We start from the raw sequence: 18,090 nt of genomic DNA, 5'->3' as shown, positions 1-18,090 counted from the left end.
TATATATATATATATATATATATATATATATATATATATATATATATATATATATATATATATATATTGTTATAACAGATTATCAAACGTTCAGGTCTTTAGTTGTTCCGTTTGCCATCAAATAATATATTGTTAAAGTCAAAATATTAATTTATCAATCTTAAAATTCAATACACATCAACTTTATGGGCCGTTTACTAAACACTTACTTGGTAAGTGTTTACCGGATAAATTTCTTCATCGGATAAACATGAGGAGGGCCAATAATCTTACCTGGTAAGAGCGATGAGAATGATGAAGAGTCTTACCCGGTACGTGAGGATGACGACTCTTACCCAGGTAGCTTACTCAGTAAATTGTTGCATTCGATATGTTTTGATATATACTAAAAATCTTACGCTTCAAAATAAATCATAGTGTTGACTCTTATTGCTAAGCGATTACCGGGTAAGTAATTGAGTAAACGGCCCCTTAGTCTTACATTCTTCACTTAATGTTGAAAAAATTAGATTTAAAGAGTACAGAGTTTTGACGATAAATTTGACTTTTAAGGATAGTAAAATTTACTTGATTATCGTTAACTTTAATAATTTATTCCTGAATCTATATATGGCAATGGTGTTAAACTAAGCGGGATGGTCGGATTTGAGGAGAATTGGAAAAAAAAAACAAAATTTAACATAATGGACAAACGCTTACCCGAGTAAGCACTTACCAAGTCACTTTACTTTACCGGATGAATATGACAATGACTAAAAATCTTACTCAGTAAGAACGAAGGCAAGAATCGAGAGTCTTACCCGGTAAGTGACAGACGAGGACTCTTACCATTGTTAGCGCTTACCGGGATAAATTATTGTATACGATGCGTTTTAATAAATAAAATCTTACCCGATAAATAAGCGATAATGTTGAATTTTACCGGTAAATGTTTACTGAATAAGTGTTTAAGTAAACCACCCTTAAGCTTTACCTATCTAGGAGATAAAAAAAATTGCAGGAACCTTGGCCCCCAAAGGCCTCTATACGCCTCCGCCCCTATTGCCATATATAGATTATGGAATCCATTTCATCCGCATCTCAATTGGGTTTTGTAACAGCAACATCCCACTCCATGATGGATTTTGAATGACATTCAAATGCAAACAAACAACCCTTAACATGTGCATAAAAAACGTGTCGAAGGGAAAACCCGTTAATAAATCATTCATCAGTAGCATGATTCATTTGTCATTAGCATGTTCTAAGGGAATATATGTGTGGCATTAAGCATTATCTTATCGGTCAACTAGATAAATCTTACTTGTTGATTTTAGCCAAAATCCGTACTTTGATTAATTTCTGAACCATTAAGCTCAGTTTTTGCTTTTTAACAGGGGTTGAGATAATGTTTACAACCAAAAAATCAATTATGATAATTCAAAAATAAATCGATACTTAACCACAAGGGTGGTGCCTGATTGGTTTGAGCTTGGCTCAAAAGGTCAAAAGTATCAGGAGGTCCCATGTTCAAATTCAAGGAGAAATAAAAATCCCCTTATGGCCACAGATGTTCAAATGCGCTGATTCCAGACTATCTGTTAAATAAATGGTTGTTCTGGGATTAATCGGCTCGCATAACGGGTTGAATATCTAGGTCAATAAAAAAAATCGATACTCATACTTTTATAAAGTGTAATAATAGCGGTATCTAATACAATAATTCAAAAATCAACTATGATTTTAAAATGTAATATCAAACAATTAGATATCATAATATTAATTTTAAATGTTGACAATTTTGTAATACTTGATCTACTGTCAACAATAATGTGTTGGTGGCTAATTTAATAATATTAATGATTTTTATTTTATAAAAAATATAGAAATAAATGAAAACCAAATATTTTTGGTTTTATTAGGCGTATTTTTTTAAATTGAAAATATTTACAAATAATTAGAAAAAGTTAAAAAGGTTAATGCCGTTAATTTATTTAATACACATTTAATAACGCTAATAAATGCTTTGAAGCCAATTTATTGTTGGCAAGGACAACACGTCACGGTAAAAGAAGCAACAACGTGTCAACAAATTATTTGACTCTTGCAACCACCCATTCACCAGTCAAATCGTTGTATACAACTCATCATTATTTTGGACCGTTGATCTCAAAAGATCCGCGTTTGGTGTCCAATCTGCAGCGCGATTCCCGCTGTCACTTTAACATCTCCTTTACCCTTCCTCTATAAATACACGCCATTTTTTAACCCTAAATTTAAAACGCCTCTTCTTCACCCTCCTGCTTTCTGTCTGCTGCTCTTTCTCTTCGAATCTACATCGATCCGATAGAAATGGCGCAAGTTAGCATTGTGAAGAAGGCTTCTCTTCTCGCTGTTGTGGTCGTGGCGATCTCCGCCGTTACCGTGTCTGCTCAGGATGTAGCCTCGGCTCCGGCACCTTCTCCTGATGCAGGAGTGGCGTTCTCTGTAGCGTCTTCTGGAGTCATGATCGGAACATCTCTGCTTCTCTCCTTTGTCGCTTTGTTCAGGAATTGAGCTGATTTCTGATGATTCTCTTCGTGACTGAAGGTTTCTGTCATTTTGTTTCGATATAGATTCATTGCTATTACATTATTATGATTATGATTATTATTTCGATATAGAATCATCGGTATTGCATTGTTATGATTATTGGTCAATACCTGTATTGTATTGATTCATTATTTTTTTTTTCCAGATATTACATTGTGAGCAGTTTTTAATTTCTATATAATACTATACTCTGGTGTTGAGATTAACCTAATTTGTTTGTGGTGTTGAATATGGAAGCAATGATTTCGTTTTCGGGACAACTATCTATTCTTCTTCTCGACATTTTTTATCTCATTACCTTCATAAAAAGTTGATAGGATACAGGCTGAACGATGTCATTTGTTACTGCATTTGCAATTGATTTCTGTTCTCCTTGGTCCTTATCAATTATGTGTTATCGAGTTGAAGAAAGGAATAGATTTGTAAATAAATGGAAACATATATATGTAAAGCCGAACTTTATTTCCAAAAATTGTAAAAATCGCAAAGAATAGCCTCATCAAAATGCCGAAGAGAAACTGCAAATAAGAACCAATTTATCAACTAATTCTTTTTTCAGACGTATCCAAGGGGCTGCTTACTAAGCACTTATCGGGTAAGCGTTTACGGATATCACTTACCTTACGGATTGAGCATAGCAATGGCCGTGAATCTTACCTGGTAAGAGGAAAAGCAAGGACCAAGAGTATTAACTGATAGGTAAGAAAAGAGGTGGTTCAAATTAAAGTCAATCTCCTACGAACAACAATAACACAAGAAATGTATTGAACAAAGAATACCAGTAGGAACAAACATAAACTTGAATTATAAATATAATCATAAGATAAGGGGCCGTTTACCAAACACTTACCCGGTAAGTGTGTATCGATAAAATTTAACACTATTATTTACGTACCGTGTAATATTTTAGTCTATCAAAACGACATCTTATGCAATAATTTACCCGGTAAGCGTTTATCATGATAAGAGGCGTCCCTTTACTTACCGGATAAGATTCATGGTCCTTGTCTCGCTTTTACCGGGTAAATTTTTTGGTCATTACCATATTCATCCGGTAAGGTAACATGACTTGGTAAGCATCAAGTTGACTTTAAAAGCAGCTACAAAATTATTTGAAGGGAGACCTTTTAATACATTAGTTTTACTTTCTGTTTTTTAGGTTAAGTTTAGAAGTCCAGGGCTGATTATGTGTTATACCTATTCTTGAGGGTTTAGCATGAAAATTAGGAAACTCATTAAAAGGGTTTACCTTCTCTTTGTGCTTCAAGTACTTATAGCTTGTTTATCAAATTTTCTACTAAATTTTATATGGATAAATTTTTCTGTCTAGATAAAAATTTATTGTTATTTTTTTTTATTGAATTAATCGTCTAAAAGATAAAAATGATCGTTTTATTCTTTAGTTCATCAGATAAGCTTCAACAAAAATACCATGTGAAATCAAGAACAATCTGTACCATAAACAATCAATGAACAATCTGAACTTGAGATGACTAATAGGCCGTTTGGGAAACGCCAGCCACAGTCGATTAAACCCTAATCTGATGACTTATTTATACACCCATACAAACCATCCATTTACTTCATCCATCCACACATCGATCCATCGCCGCCTCTGTTCTACCTTCTTCTTGCTTACGTATTTTAATTATGATTGGTTTTCTATTGTTTTCCTTTTTGGACTTCAAATCAAATTGTTAGAGTGATCGCGGTGATGACTCGGAAAATTCAAGCTCAACAGACCAAAATGCAGGCATCTCTCTTTAGAGATTTGTTGCGTGTCGATAATCTCGCTAAACTGAGCGATTATCTCTTATAAATCAATTAAAGTTTTTTTGTTGTTTATGTATTTCGTTTTGTTTTATATTATTTTGTTTGTGATCTATGTTTTGAATTATTGAGTTTCATTGAGAAATGAAGGATGTTACGATGAGGATACAAAGCTCCCTCTTCTGATTTAGAAGTTGAGGAAACTCTGCTGGCAAAATTGAACCAAATTAAACTTCATGCCGTCTGAGTAATGTTCTTTGCCAATCATACTTTTGAAAATCTCTTCAGTTTTCGTAATTATTTTAGGTTATTGTTGATAATCTAGTTGTTTTTTCTTGACTCTGAAGGTCTTCTTGAAAATTTCGAACATTTTATTTCTGCTCCCACTCTAATGGTTGGGATGGGAGTACCTTCCAGTTCGTAGTCATATAAAATTTCAAACACAAATTGGATTTTGCCAAACGATATCGTATTGAGAATTTATTATTGAGTTCTTGAAAAACAAAACTGAGTTCTTGAATCTGGAAAGGAGATGCAGTTATTGAATCGAAAACGAAAACGAAAATGAAAATCAACAAGCGAAATCTAAGATGGGATCTAGAAGGAAGCGTACACAATGAAGGAGGCGTGAAGGGGTAGGGTTGTCTTTTTCTTGGCTGAACCTGGACAAGAGCCCTTTCCCATCTGTGCGAATAAGCCTCAAGTAAACACCACATTTTGGCTGAGCGAATAAGCTCGTTAACCCATTAAGCTCATTACGTCATAAGTAAACACCTCTTTAATCTATCATAGTGTGTGTGTTTTATGCTCTAGAGAAATCGCAACAAAAGAAAGAAAGAAAAAGGGGAATTTTGGAGGTTTTGTGATTGGAACTTTCCTTTCAAAGGTATGAGTTTTTACTTTTGTAAGTTATTATATGTATCACGATACGTGCCATACACAAACATTGTTAAGGAGTACGTAAATTTATAAGGTCGCAGACAAAGAATATGTTTGCTTCTATTTATAGAAATCAGAGTTAAATCATGTTGACTGTTGAAATAATTATTCTTGAAGGATAAATCAAAATATGTGTTAAAGTGTAATTATATCAATTAGAGTGTTATCTACAAATGTATATAATTATATTAAAATTTAAGATAATTATATAAATATTACAAATAACTACGAATCTTTATTTTGGATTATAGTTTATCTGTAATTCAAACCATATAAATAAGCTGATAAGCTAAATCGAATAAGTATCATTGAATTCTTTTAGATTTAACCATCAGAGAAAATACAGAAAATACAAATTTTCTTTTCTGTAACACACATATAGATTTAGGGTTTTGGGTTAGCACCTGGTGAAGGCACATAGCATGTGCATGTGTGGATCACCGATGGAGGAAACCTCTGTTGGTTTCTAGGTGTTCCGTCAAATCCTTGATAAATTCTGGTACAATTCTAAACATCCTATGTGTGGTTTCATTTAATTAAATGCATCATTGGATCCAATTAAGTTTTAGTCCGAAAAGTTTTCTGATTTAATTTTGTAACCAAAATTATATTTTCCATTGCGTTTAAACGGTTTCAAATCTAATAAAAACCCAACAAATGGTATCACAACCACTTTGATCGCGTTTAATTAGGAGGACAAATTATATGGCAATAAAATTAAATTGGATCCTTCTCTATAAAAAGGATCGAGGCACCGATAGTTAGGGTTTTTAAACCTAAAGTTCCATGCGACAGCCTTAGTCGTCGTCCTTTGCGTCAAAAGGATGAGACATTATCCAATTATCGCATCAATATCCAAACAACTCATTTATTGCATCGTGATATAATTTATCACATCATATAGGAAAATTCATAAATTTCTCGCATCACATGGGTGAGACAACCCCATTTCCTTGCAACACGCTGGTGCGAGGACCCCATCTCATCGCATCATATAGGTGTGACAAACCCAACTAGAGAGGAACTCACCACTTTTGAATTCTCTACCATTATCTGATCTCAACACCTCCAACATTCCTCCAACTAATGACAAATGCGGATAACAAAATAGGATTAAAAGCACAACGGTCAATCAACCAACGAACTTTGAGAACACATAAAACACAAAGATTTACATGGTTCCTCCACTGGTATGGTGAAGTACATCCACATGAAAGAGGAGGAACTTTTATTGATGATGAATGCTCAAACACCAAAGAGAAATTACGAACCGAACACTAAGGGGCCGTTTACTTAAATGTTTACCCGGTAAGTGATTAACGTTAGGAGTCAACACTATAATTTATTTTATTGGGTAAGATTGTAGTGCATCAAAACGTATCATCGCTGGGTAAGAGTCGTCACCCTCACTTACCGGGTAAGACTCTCCATCCTTATCATCGCTGTTACCGGGTAAGATTCTTGGTCGTTGCATGTTCATCCGGTGAGAAAAATTATCCGGTAAGTACTTACCAGGTAAGTGTTTAGTAAACGACCCCTAAATTGTGTATAATCTCTCTCAATATTTTCTCTACTCAAATATGGCTTCTAAGCTCTCAATTTCGTTCTCCACCATGATGAAATTCAAGGGATTTATTTATACTAATCTATAGGTGGAATTTGAATCTGATCCCAATACTAAAAGCTAAGAAAATCATCCTTCTCGTCACGCAAGACCAAGACGCTTTATAAGGTGTGGCCATGTCAAAGCACTCAAAATTTTATGTTTGCAAAATAACATTATGCACCGCCGTGCTGGATCATAACGTGTGGTCGTGCCAAAACACCCAAAAGTTTATTTTAGCAAAATTACATTATACACGCCCCTGCGTGGATATAACTATTATTCCATTAAGATCATTTATGTACAATCGTTATCAACTGTTACTCAATATGCCATAAAAAGATCAAGAACATTCAAGCAAGGGACAACTGACTACAATCGAATATGATCTGACCACTGAACGCTCTCAAACAACAAGAATACAAGCTATTGCACAAAGAACAAGTTGCAAGACAATTAAAGAAACTTTACTATCATTTTCTTAGTTTTTACACGACACAACATGGTTTTCCACAAACAAATCTTGTAATATTTGTTAACAAGGACAATGTCCCTATCTGACGTCCACAGTGCACCGACGACCTCTTATGTCATCCTTGTTTGACGTCCATAGAGACTTGAAGGGAGGGCACCTTCTAGTTAGATAGTCGTCTAGAGCTTACATCTTATCCAGTGTTACTTTAATTCCACTGCAACTTCTGAGACTAGATTGAATTTGCAGATGTTTTCTACCAGTACTTTCCAGTTCGGGCAAGCGTTTATGAATGGTCTATGTTTTGAGTTTTTGGTTGTTACAGTTATATCTTTAGTTGAGTAGTCAATCAAATTATACTTGTGTAATTTTTAGCACAAACAGTTATCAACGGTTTATTTTGATGACTAAAAGTGTTACCCAGTAAGATAAGTGATGATGCTATCTTTAATACTTATCTGCAGGGCCGTCTCTGCCCATAAAAATTAGGGGAGCAATTTTCTTTAATATATATAATAGTAGTTAAAAAAATAGTAAATAGAAGACACATAAAAAATTAGTATCTAATATGACAAGAAAAGATTTTGGTACTACATTAACTATTAAACACCCAAACATATATGAAAAAAATACATAAAGAGGTTAATCAGTCGTTCATTATATAATATTATTTAATATTTTTTTAAGTTTTTTATATCTAAAACCGACGTCTAAAACTATTTGCTTCGAAAACTATGATATATTCTCCATAATTTATTTCTCATCGACTCTTTTGATTGTTCCATTCTCACATGAATTCTATTTTTATATTAGAATATGATAGATTTTCTTGTTGTTAGCTAACAAAACCCTCATCTTTCGAAAAAATTACCAACCATATAGGACGGTACAACTTATATGTATATTTAAAATAATAAAACTATAATTATTTTTCATAGTTGTTCTTTATTATCTTATATTGAGTGTATAAATCTTATGTACTATTCTATCTATAAAAGAAGAATAAGATCTCAAACTATCACCAACATGAGTTTTTTAAATTTTATAATTGATGATTGCAGAAAGTTTGTTTTAACCCTAACCCTATGTTCTTGAGTCTTCTTTTACATAGGAAAGAAAGGAAAGTAATAGAGGAGGAAAAATATTATGTTCTCGAGATCTTTTTAAGGAAATGAAAAGAAAAAAAAGGAAAAAATTGCATCATAATTTATTTTTATTTCATTACTTTTCATTCCTCTCTCTTCTCTATTAAAAACACAGATAAAAAACTTTATTTTTCTTTCTTCCTTTTATTTTTCTTTTCTTTCCTTCTTAAATTCGAAAATATAATATAAAAGTTTAAAATAATGTTAATCTTCTCAAATTCGAAAACATAATATACAAGTTTAAAATGGTGTTAATCTTCCCAAATTCGAAAACGTAATATAAAAGTTTAAAATGGTGTTAATCTTCCCAAATTCGAAAACATAATATAAAAGTTTAAAATGGTGTTAATCTCCCCAAATTCGAAAACATAATATAAAAGTTTAAAATGATGTTAAAAAAACATTAACATGAGATGACATGAAAAACTAACTTATTTACATTGATTTAGATAGTGTCACTCGGAAATCAGAAGAATCGACTTTGTGACCCCAAATGATGTCACTTTATGTACCAAAAGTATATCATAGGATGTTTTTTATGACGAAACAAATTACCGATACTACATAAAAATGTTCTAGTAGATAATATTAATTTAGAAATGAGTATTGATTGATTTTGCGTCTAAAATAGTCGAAAAAACGGTTTTTATATGAATTCAATGTTAATTCTGATGATAAAAACAATATATTGAAAAAAAATCGTACTTATCAATGGCCCTTTTTTACATCTCGCCCAGAGCCTAAAAAATATCAGGAAGAGGCTTGCTTATCTGGTAAGCATTTAAAAAACGATCCATTAATCATGAAAATAACTTAACTTTAATAATCCAATTGCTTTTTGTAATGGAGTTTAGATCGAGTCTTGGGGTATCTTAACTTTAACTTTTTCTATTAATATTTATTTTTGTTTATATTTAAGATTAGTTTATTTATGCTTTTATTAATATCAATATTTAGGGTTAATTTGATTATTATTTTTTACGAAACCATATTTTTTATAATTAATTTATATTTTATATTTAGTTATTAATTTTGATGCAACCATTCTGAAAATTTCATGTGTTCAGAAGGACCAGAACACGTACAGGTTATGTTAGAAACCCAAAATTGATTAGTAATCTATGAATTGTCTACAGCGTGACACTGACATCTAACATATTCATTAAGATTATATATACGTATTATTTATCATGAATTTTGTAACATATTCATTATGAATGCATGATTAATGGTGAATAAAACGTCTATATTCACATGAATGTGTTATCAATAATGAATATTTATGGGATGTTTGTCAGTTGCTGAATGATTTTGTGCATAATGATTAAGTGATCAGAATGATTATGAGGTTCTCATGATATAGAGAAAAATGAAATATAATTGTTTGGTAAATGTTTACAATGAAATTAGCACGATTAATGGTTAAGGGAGACCCATTATACAAAACCATTCAGAGGGTTTTAGAACCATTAAAAGACAGATTTATTTTTTGTCAACCAATATTAACCTCTTAATGATTCAGAGACTGTCTCTTAATGAAATTGTTAAGAGGTAAACAAACAACCCCTTACGCTATAAAAAAAGATGAATGGGGTGTTTGGGATTGCTTATTTTAAGTGTTTTTTGACTTATTTCAATTTGACACCGATGATAAGCTAAATGCTAGTGTTTGAATGGGGAAAAATAAAACTGCTTATACCGATGCCAAACCGGTAATAAGCAGTTTTTGATAAGTTAATTCTTCCTGACTTATGAAAAACTGTTTATTACCAGTTTACTATTTTAACTTTGTTTTACTAATGTTTGTTAATTATTAATCTTATTGATATAAATTCTTAATCTTATTGATATAAATTTTTGTTAATAATATGGAAGACTGTCCTTTTTAGTCATTTTACATATATAAGCAAAATTTGGCAAACACTAAAAAGCAACTTATCAGCTTATTGTTTTTTTGGTACCGCTATAAGTTAATCCAAACACTTTTTACAAAACTCCGGTTTAATACCACATAAATTAATAAACATTTTTATAAAAAAAAACATAAATTGTTTTAAATAAGCAATCCCAAACACCCCTAATACCGTTTCTATATGAATATATCTCATCTTCTTTCGGAAACAAAACCATGTGCCATGTGGAATACGAGATGTTTGGTTTGATCACAAACACAATGTGCAAAAGTGGAATCAGAACCTGTGGATTTGATTCGATTCCCAATTGGCAATAGGCGTTAAACCCTACCAAACGCAATGATTTACAGAACAGTTTTGCCTTGGGGAAGTTAATGATTAGCATGTGCGTTGTCCGATGACACCACAAATCAAGCTGTATTTCTCCCAATTACTCCTATATAAATCAACCAACCGATCTACTCTCTCTCCATCTCCATCTCCATCTCCATCTCCTTACAGTCGCAGAAATCAATTGCAGAGATGGCGCAAGTTAGCAAGGTATCCATGGTCGCAGTCGTTGCCGTCGCACTCTCAGCAGCAGCAGCCACCGTCTCGGCTCAAGGTCCAGCGCCTTCTCCTGATGCCGGAGCAGCCTTCTCTCTCCCGGCTTCCGGCGTAATGATCGGAACTTCACTGCTTCTCTCCTTCGTCGCTCTCTTCAGAAACTGATTTCCTTCTCCGATTTCAAATGATTTGATTATGATTTCTTTTTGTATAGCATTTGAATTGATTTCATTCCGTTTTGTGCCAAATTAAAGTTTACTCAATATCATCATATCAATGGTTTATTTATTTATGATATTGAGTTTCAGTAAGATGAAAGTTTTGGTAAGAATGGATCTCTATCGTTGGATCAATTCTAACATAAGAGAATCATCAGATCAATTCTCTTCTAAAATGCAATTATATATTGGAAATGGTAATATATGACTTAAAAAGAATTAGTTAGAAGAACTAAAAGGGTTGGTCCGATAAGAAGAGAAGTTACAGCGAGAAACGTAAGAAAAAATCTCTACATCTGGATCAATCTTAATTGAATGTCAACACTAATAAGGTGCACCTAGAGGCACCAGATCAATTCCCTTATAAAGTGCAATTCATTTGTGGACATGAGACCAAAAGTGATCAAGGGTTCAGATCTCTTCTCACGTTTTTCATCGTAACTTTTTCTCACACGATCATTCGCTAGACTAAAAGGCAACAAATTGCAAACCACAGTGACAAAAAAATGCAACTTTTAGAAACCAATGACGAAAATAGTTATAAACAACAAATCATAAGATCGCAAATCGTAGTTTACTTCAATGCATTTAACAGGAAGGGCATTTATATCAAATTCACAGCAAATCATACATTGAAAATGCATGTGAATCATACATCTGTCAAATAATTGATGTAAAAAGACGACTTCAAACATGTGGAACAGATACATTACGACTAATTCAATTTAGAGAATAATCGAAAAACATGTGTATTCTTCGTTTTTTAATGGACATGGCAAAAAATCGTTGATGGAGGCATGTAATGTATTATTTTCCATGGTTTGGCCCGACAATTGTTGTATTTCAAATTTGATGTCGTTAAGAAACTTGTTAGGAAGTGAAGCCAGAAAGTAGTTTTCCATGATCTTCCATTATTAGAAGTTGACGTCGTATGTCCACGTTATCATGTTTTGAGACCCTACAGACCTACTGCATTATGTATTTAAACAGTTTTTTGTCTAATCATATCAATTTGTAATTTGATTGATTTAACTATCTGAGTTTTTATAGAAACTAAAGCAAATGCGAAAATAATTTAATTTTTCCCAAATGGCTTGTAAGTAAGCGCCTCTTACCCGGTAAAAGTTGTATCCCTCAGTCAGTGGTGGATCCAGAATTTTTGCCTAGTGTGGGCATCTTTAAGATAGATTAAAGGCCCGCAAATTCACCCCATGTATTTTTAGACTAATTCTACGTCTCAAGAGACTTTTTAAGTTTTTTTTTTTTTTTGTTGATTTCGAGGGATTTTTGAAGTTTTTTATTGATTTTAAGAAACTTTTTCGGGTTTTTTAGTTGATTTCGAGATATTTTTTTTTATTTATTGCTAGAGCCCTAAAGAGAAATTACCGGGGAACCATGGTCAAAAGTTAAAAAAGATTTAACCTAGAAAAATTCTTTTTTTATATGGTGAGTCTATCGATGCCCTCAGTTATCAGGTAAGATTTTCGATCCTTATTATATTTTTCATTGGATAAGATTTTCAATTCTTATCATACCCATCCAATAAGACAAACTGACAAGCCCATAAACGTTAGGAAAACAACCCTTACTTTGTTTATAATTACAAATTACATTTAATCTTTATAAATATATATTATTTCAGGGTTGGGTTTCTCGGGTTCGAAAGGAAAGGAAGTTATGTGAGAAACATAAGAAGGGATCTTCATCCTTTGATCAATTATAATTGAATGCCAACACTAATGAAGTACACCGATATCCATCAGATCAATTTCTTTTCTAAAACACAAATCAAAGATGACCATGAGATTAAAAGTGATCAAAAGTTTAACTTTTCTCTTACGTTTCTCACCATAAATTTTATTCACCTATTATTTCAATTTGGTATATAATTAATTAGTTCGAATATTTAATTAATAAACCAAAAATCTAAAATTATTATCCCCACTAACTTATAATGATTGTTAAATTGCATAATAAGTGGTTGAAAAAGAATATTAAAAATGATTATGTGTTGGAAGGTGCATATTGATACCATGTGGCATGTGATGAACAGCAAATTGCAAGCAGAAATCAAGCTGTAAAACTACTTCATGATTATAAATAAACCCCTTTCTTCTCTCCCATTTCAGCAATTACAACTGCCCTAATCCCTCTCCATTCTCCAATCGCAGAGATCTCTTCAGATTAAAAGCAGAGATGGCGCGATCTAACATTGTGAAGAAGGCTTCCATGATCGCAGTTGTTGCCGTCGCACTCACGGCGGCATCCACCGTTTCAGCTCAAGGTCCTGCACCTTCTCCCGATACCGGAGCCGCCTTCTCTCTCCCTGCTTCCGGTGTAATGATCGCAACTTCTCTCCTTCTCTCCTTCGTCGCTCTATTCAAAAACTGATTTCCTTCTTATATTTTCATTGATTGAAGAATTCATTTTCGGTTTTATTTGTTGTATATTTGTATGTATGAAACTATGAACTATCAATTGATTTGATTCCTTTTTGTATAATTATTACTTCATGTTATTCAAATGATTGGAACAAATTTTGTTATTGATTTGCACGGACGGACCTAGAATTTTTTTTAAACGATAGCACCATTTGATCATAAGAAAAAAAATATAGGAATTTTTTTCAAACGGTGACACCGTTTGACTATAAGAAACAAATATACGGAATTTTTTTCAAACAATGGCACCGCTTGACTAAAAAAAGGCACTAACAAGATTCGAACTTGGATGTGGGGTGGAATAAAAGCTTTGCAAACCAACTTTACCAAATAAAACTTGTTTTCATTGTAGTTTTAAAAATACATACGGTAGCACACAAAAAATTAATACGGTTACACCATTCACGAAACCTAAATTTTTTACCCTTCGACGGAAAAACGATACGATGACACGTGCCACCCACTTAACTAGGTCCGCCTATGTTGATTTGGATACTCCATTAAATTCAACTGAATTAGTTTCACGGTTGGGATATACTTAAAATGAAAGTTATGAGAATGGTAAAAAAAGAGTTTTATTATTGCCCGCGGCGGATCCCCTAACGGGCTGGCCCACCGCTATTTTATGTCTTAATATAATATTGTGCATACTATTACAAGCTTTATAAAAATCTAAAATTTGGCCCCTCCATTCTTCATATTTAAAAATGAGAACCCAAGTTTTTTTTTTTTTTTTAAAAATGGGTTTTTCATATAAAGATATAAAACAACCAATATAAAAGATCAAGAGTTATAAAATATCAATTATCACTAAAAAATAATTTTATTTGGACACCTAAAATATAGAAACGTTCTAAAAAAATATTTTATAGGACTTACGATAATTATAGGATCAAACCAAAAAAAATTCTATCTAAAACTGTTGCAATAGGTTTATAGGATGTTTTTTTTTTTGCATTCTAGGCATTTTTAGGCGTTTTAGGCATTTTATAAAGTGTAGTATTAACTATTTTATAGAACGGTATCTGAAAAGATGTTATATAAATAAAAATGTCCTATAAATAGACGGTTTTATAAGACAATTCTCAAAAGTGTCCTATAATAGGACACTTTATTTTAAAAACGTGTTAGTTAACAAGACACTTTATTTTAAAAACGTGTTAATTAACATAACACTTTATTCTAAAAATGTGTTAATTAACATGACATTTTTTTGTAAAAACGTGTTAATTCATGGTTAGAAGAGTATGTATTAACAGGTTGAGATCAAATCCCATAAAATATGTTATTGAGCTCGATCAGAAGACAAAATTAAAACAGTGTAACTGATTTTAGTAAACGAACAATCACTTTTAAGGAAGATTCAATTTAAGAATATCAAAACAATACATCATCTTCTTATTATAATCACTATAACTAAATTAACTTTATAGAACACCTAAAATGTAGAAGTGTCGTAAAAAACATATCATAGAAGTTAAGTTTACATGGTCAAACCGAAAAGTGTCATATCTAAAAATGTTACAATAGGTTCATGTGACTTTTTTATGCATTGTAACAAGTTTTTTATGAAGGTTTTATAATAAAGTGTAGTATTAACTATTTTATATGACACTATTTGAAAAAGTGTTATATAAACACAAATATTCTATAAAAAGATGGGTTTATAAGACACTTCGAAAATGGGTCCAATAAAATAGCTAATAGAACACTTTATCTTAAAGCGTCCTAAAGATCTTGTTAAAACGCTTAAAAATGTTCTATAAACCTATTGTAATGGTTTTAGCTATGACGTTTTATATTTTGGTCCTATAAAACTAAGATCTATAGTGTATGATGTCGTATAAAGCCAATTTTTTTGTAATGGAATGATGGACGCTATGAAAATTTCAAATTATATATATATATATATATATATATATATATATATATTACATATGTAAAACACAAGGAAAATATGATTTTAAGAGTGTTTACTTTGAAAAATTTACCTATTATAACAATATATAACACTTTATTTGCATTAAGAAGACATGACACAGATTACCAGATTTTCATGTTATATAATTATCAGTTCTTATTAGATCTTAATTGATTTAAACATGTTTGTCAGAAATTATTCTATGTATATAAAAAAAAAATCATATTATATAACTTTATAATATGGATTGAGTAATAATTTATAAAGATTGTTACTCAATACAACTGGTATTTGATTCACCTTAAAGCTTACCCCAAAAAAGTCATACTTACTTTTCAACATTACAAGAGAGTAATCATTGGGAATGAAAATAACAAAAAATAAAAATATTTTATTTTATCTTATTTAATCTGGAATGAAAATTTAAACGTATAAATAAATTGGTCCATTATATCATATAAAATTTAAAAGTTTATTTTATTTTAATTTCCATCAATTACTAGTTAATAACTTTAAAAAAACACCCTAGTCAAGATACTAAGGAGTTCTTTACGGAACGCCAATCTGAAATGTGGATCTAGAGGCTGTATATGAACCTTTAATATAGGTAGAAGAAGCGTTTGATGAAAACTTGCTTAAGTTTTCGTCTTCTTTGGAGATAGCCATCACGATCTTTAAGTAGTGCTTAAATATGTTCCATTGAACCGCCAATAATCAAAATTGAAGCTCTGATACTACTTATTGGGGTTTTGGACACCACAACGGTCCCAAAAGCAAAATAAGTAATGAAATTTATTTAACGATAATCAAGTATGTGATGCTAACCAACAACTAACGTGGAAAACAAATAGGACCGAAAGCACAATGAACAATCAACCAAAGAACTTTGAAAACACATAGAACACAAAGATTTGCGTGGTTCCACCACCGGTAAGGTGATGTACATCCATAGGGAAACGGAGGAACTTTTATTGATGAAGAACACTCAAATACCGAAGAGAAATTACAAACTGAACACTAAATTATATATAATCTTTCTTAATATTCTCTACTCAAACTAGGGCTTCTAAGCTCTCAATTTCGTTCTCTATATATCATGATGGAACTTAATGGGGGTATTCATACTAATCCATAGGTGGAATTTCGATTTTGATGCCAATACTAAAAGCTAAGAAAATCATTCTTATTGTTGTGCACAGCCGAACTTAACTATAAGGTACGGTCGTGTCAGGATACCTAAAACTTTATATTTTACGAATTTACATTACACATGTCCATATGTAAATACAATATACAGTCGTACCAAAAACTCCAGAACTTAATGGGGGTATTCATATGAATTGACGTGAGACAATGAGTTTTTTGTGAGACCCGTAAGACCAATTTATGTTTATTGATCAACTTTATAAATTAATGATCTAATGGTCTAAAGTTGCACGGTGACAATTTTGTGATTATTGAGAAGTCTCGTGGCAATTTTGTGATTATGAATGTTCAGATTGTAAATCTAATCCAATGGTTGAGAATTTATCTTACGGGTCTCACGTGATCCCAAGTATATATATATATATATATATATATATATATATATATATACTAGAATAGTACTCGCGCAATGCAGCGAGATACATCTTGATTTTAATGTTTCGTTTTATATTTTGGCTCTATCGATGTTATAATGCGATTTTATGTGATTTTGAGAAAAAAATAAAATGTTTTTATTTTTTAATGAAATATTATAAATTTTTTAAAAAATTAAGCGAAATTAGTATTAAATCAACTATTTAAAAGTCCATATTTTTTATGTAATTTTTTTAATTTATTTTTGGTTTAATATTGTAAATTTTATAAAGATAATAATTAAGTATTCTGTTAAATTCAATGATTATTCTAATTATATTTTAGATTTTTTATATTTAAAATGAGATATTTATCTTGTATTTGATTATGTTTATCTACAGTTAGTTACACGAATTCAGATATAGAACTTTAATAAGTTGTACTTATGCACAATCTAGTTGCAATCTTGAGTTTTAAGTAATATGCATTAATAAACAGTATTTTACGCATAAAAAATGGTTTTTAAGAGTTTTTATCAAATGTTTTATAATATAGTATATATATATATATATATATATATATACTAGAAGTGTACTCGCGCAATGCAGCGATATACATCTTGTTTTTAATATTTCATTTTATTCTTTATCTCAGTCGATGTTATAATATGGCTTTATTTGATTTTGAGAAAGCGATGATGTTTTTATTTTTGAATAAAATATATATTTGACGATTTCATAAAAATTTGACAAAAATATTTCGATATTAGTATCAAATTAACTATTCGAAATTCCTCATTTTTTTGTAATTTAATTTATGTACAATAACGAAGTAATTTATATTTGGTTTAATAATATAATTTTTTATAAAGATAATAATTATTTATTTTGTTGAAACTCGATAATTATTCTAATTATATTTTAGATTTTTTATATTTTAAAATGAGTTGTTCATCCTCTATTTGATTATGTTTATCCGCAGTTATTTATAC

At 31.1% G+C, this 18,090-nt stretch overlaps 2 non-coding genes across 2 annotated transcripts; both read left to right on the top strand.

Annotated features, from left to right (window-relative positions):
* The first annotated feature begins 4,275 nt into the window (after window positions 1-4,275).
* Window positions 4,276-4,379, top strand: LOC112508326. Its single transcript, XR_003068701.1, has one exon. It is a non-coding gene; the product is annotated as a small nucleolar RNA Z107/R87 (small nucleolar RNA).
* A 111-nt stretch (window positions 4,380-4,490) lies between these two features.
* On the top strand, window positions 4,491-4,592 carry LOC112508353. The gene has a single exon (XR_003068726.1). It is a non-coding gene; the product is annotated as a small nucleolar RNA R30/Z108 (small nucleolar RNA).
* Window positions 4,593-18,090: the final 13,498 nt, after the last annotated feature.

The sequence above is a fragment of the Cynara cardunculus genome, assembly GCF_001531365.2.
Source record: "Cynara cardunculus var. scolymus isolate 2C chromosome LG 2, CcrdV1, whole genome shotgun sequence".
Taxonomy (NCBI): Eukaryota; Viridiplantae; Streptophyta; class Magnoliopsida; order Asterales; family Asteraceae; genus Cynara; species Cynara cardunculus.
This window is presented reverse-complemented; position numbering and strand designations above follow the sequence as displayed.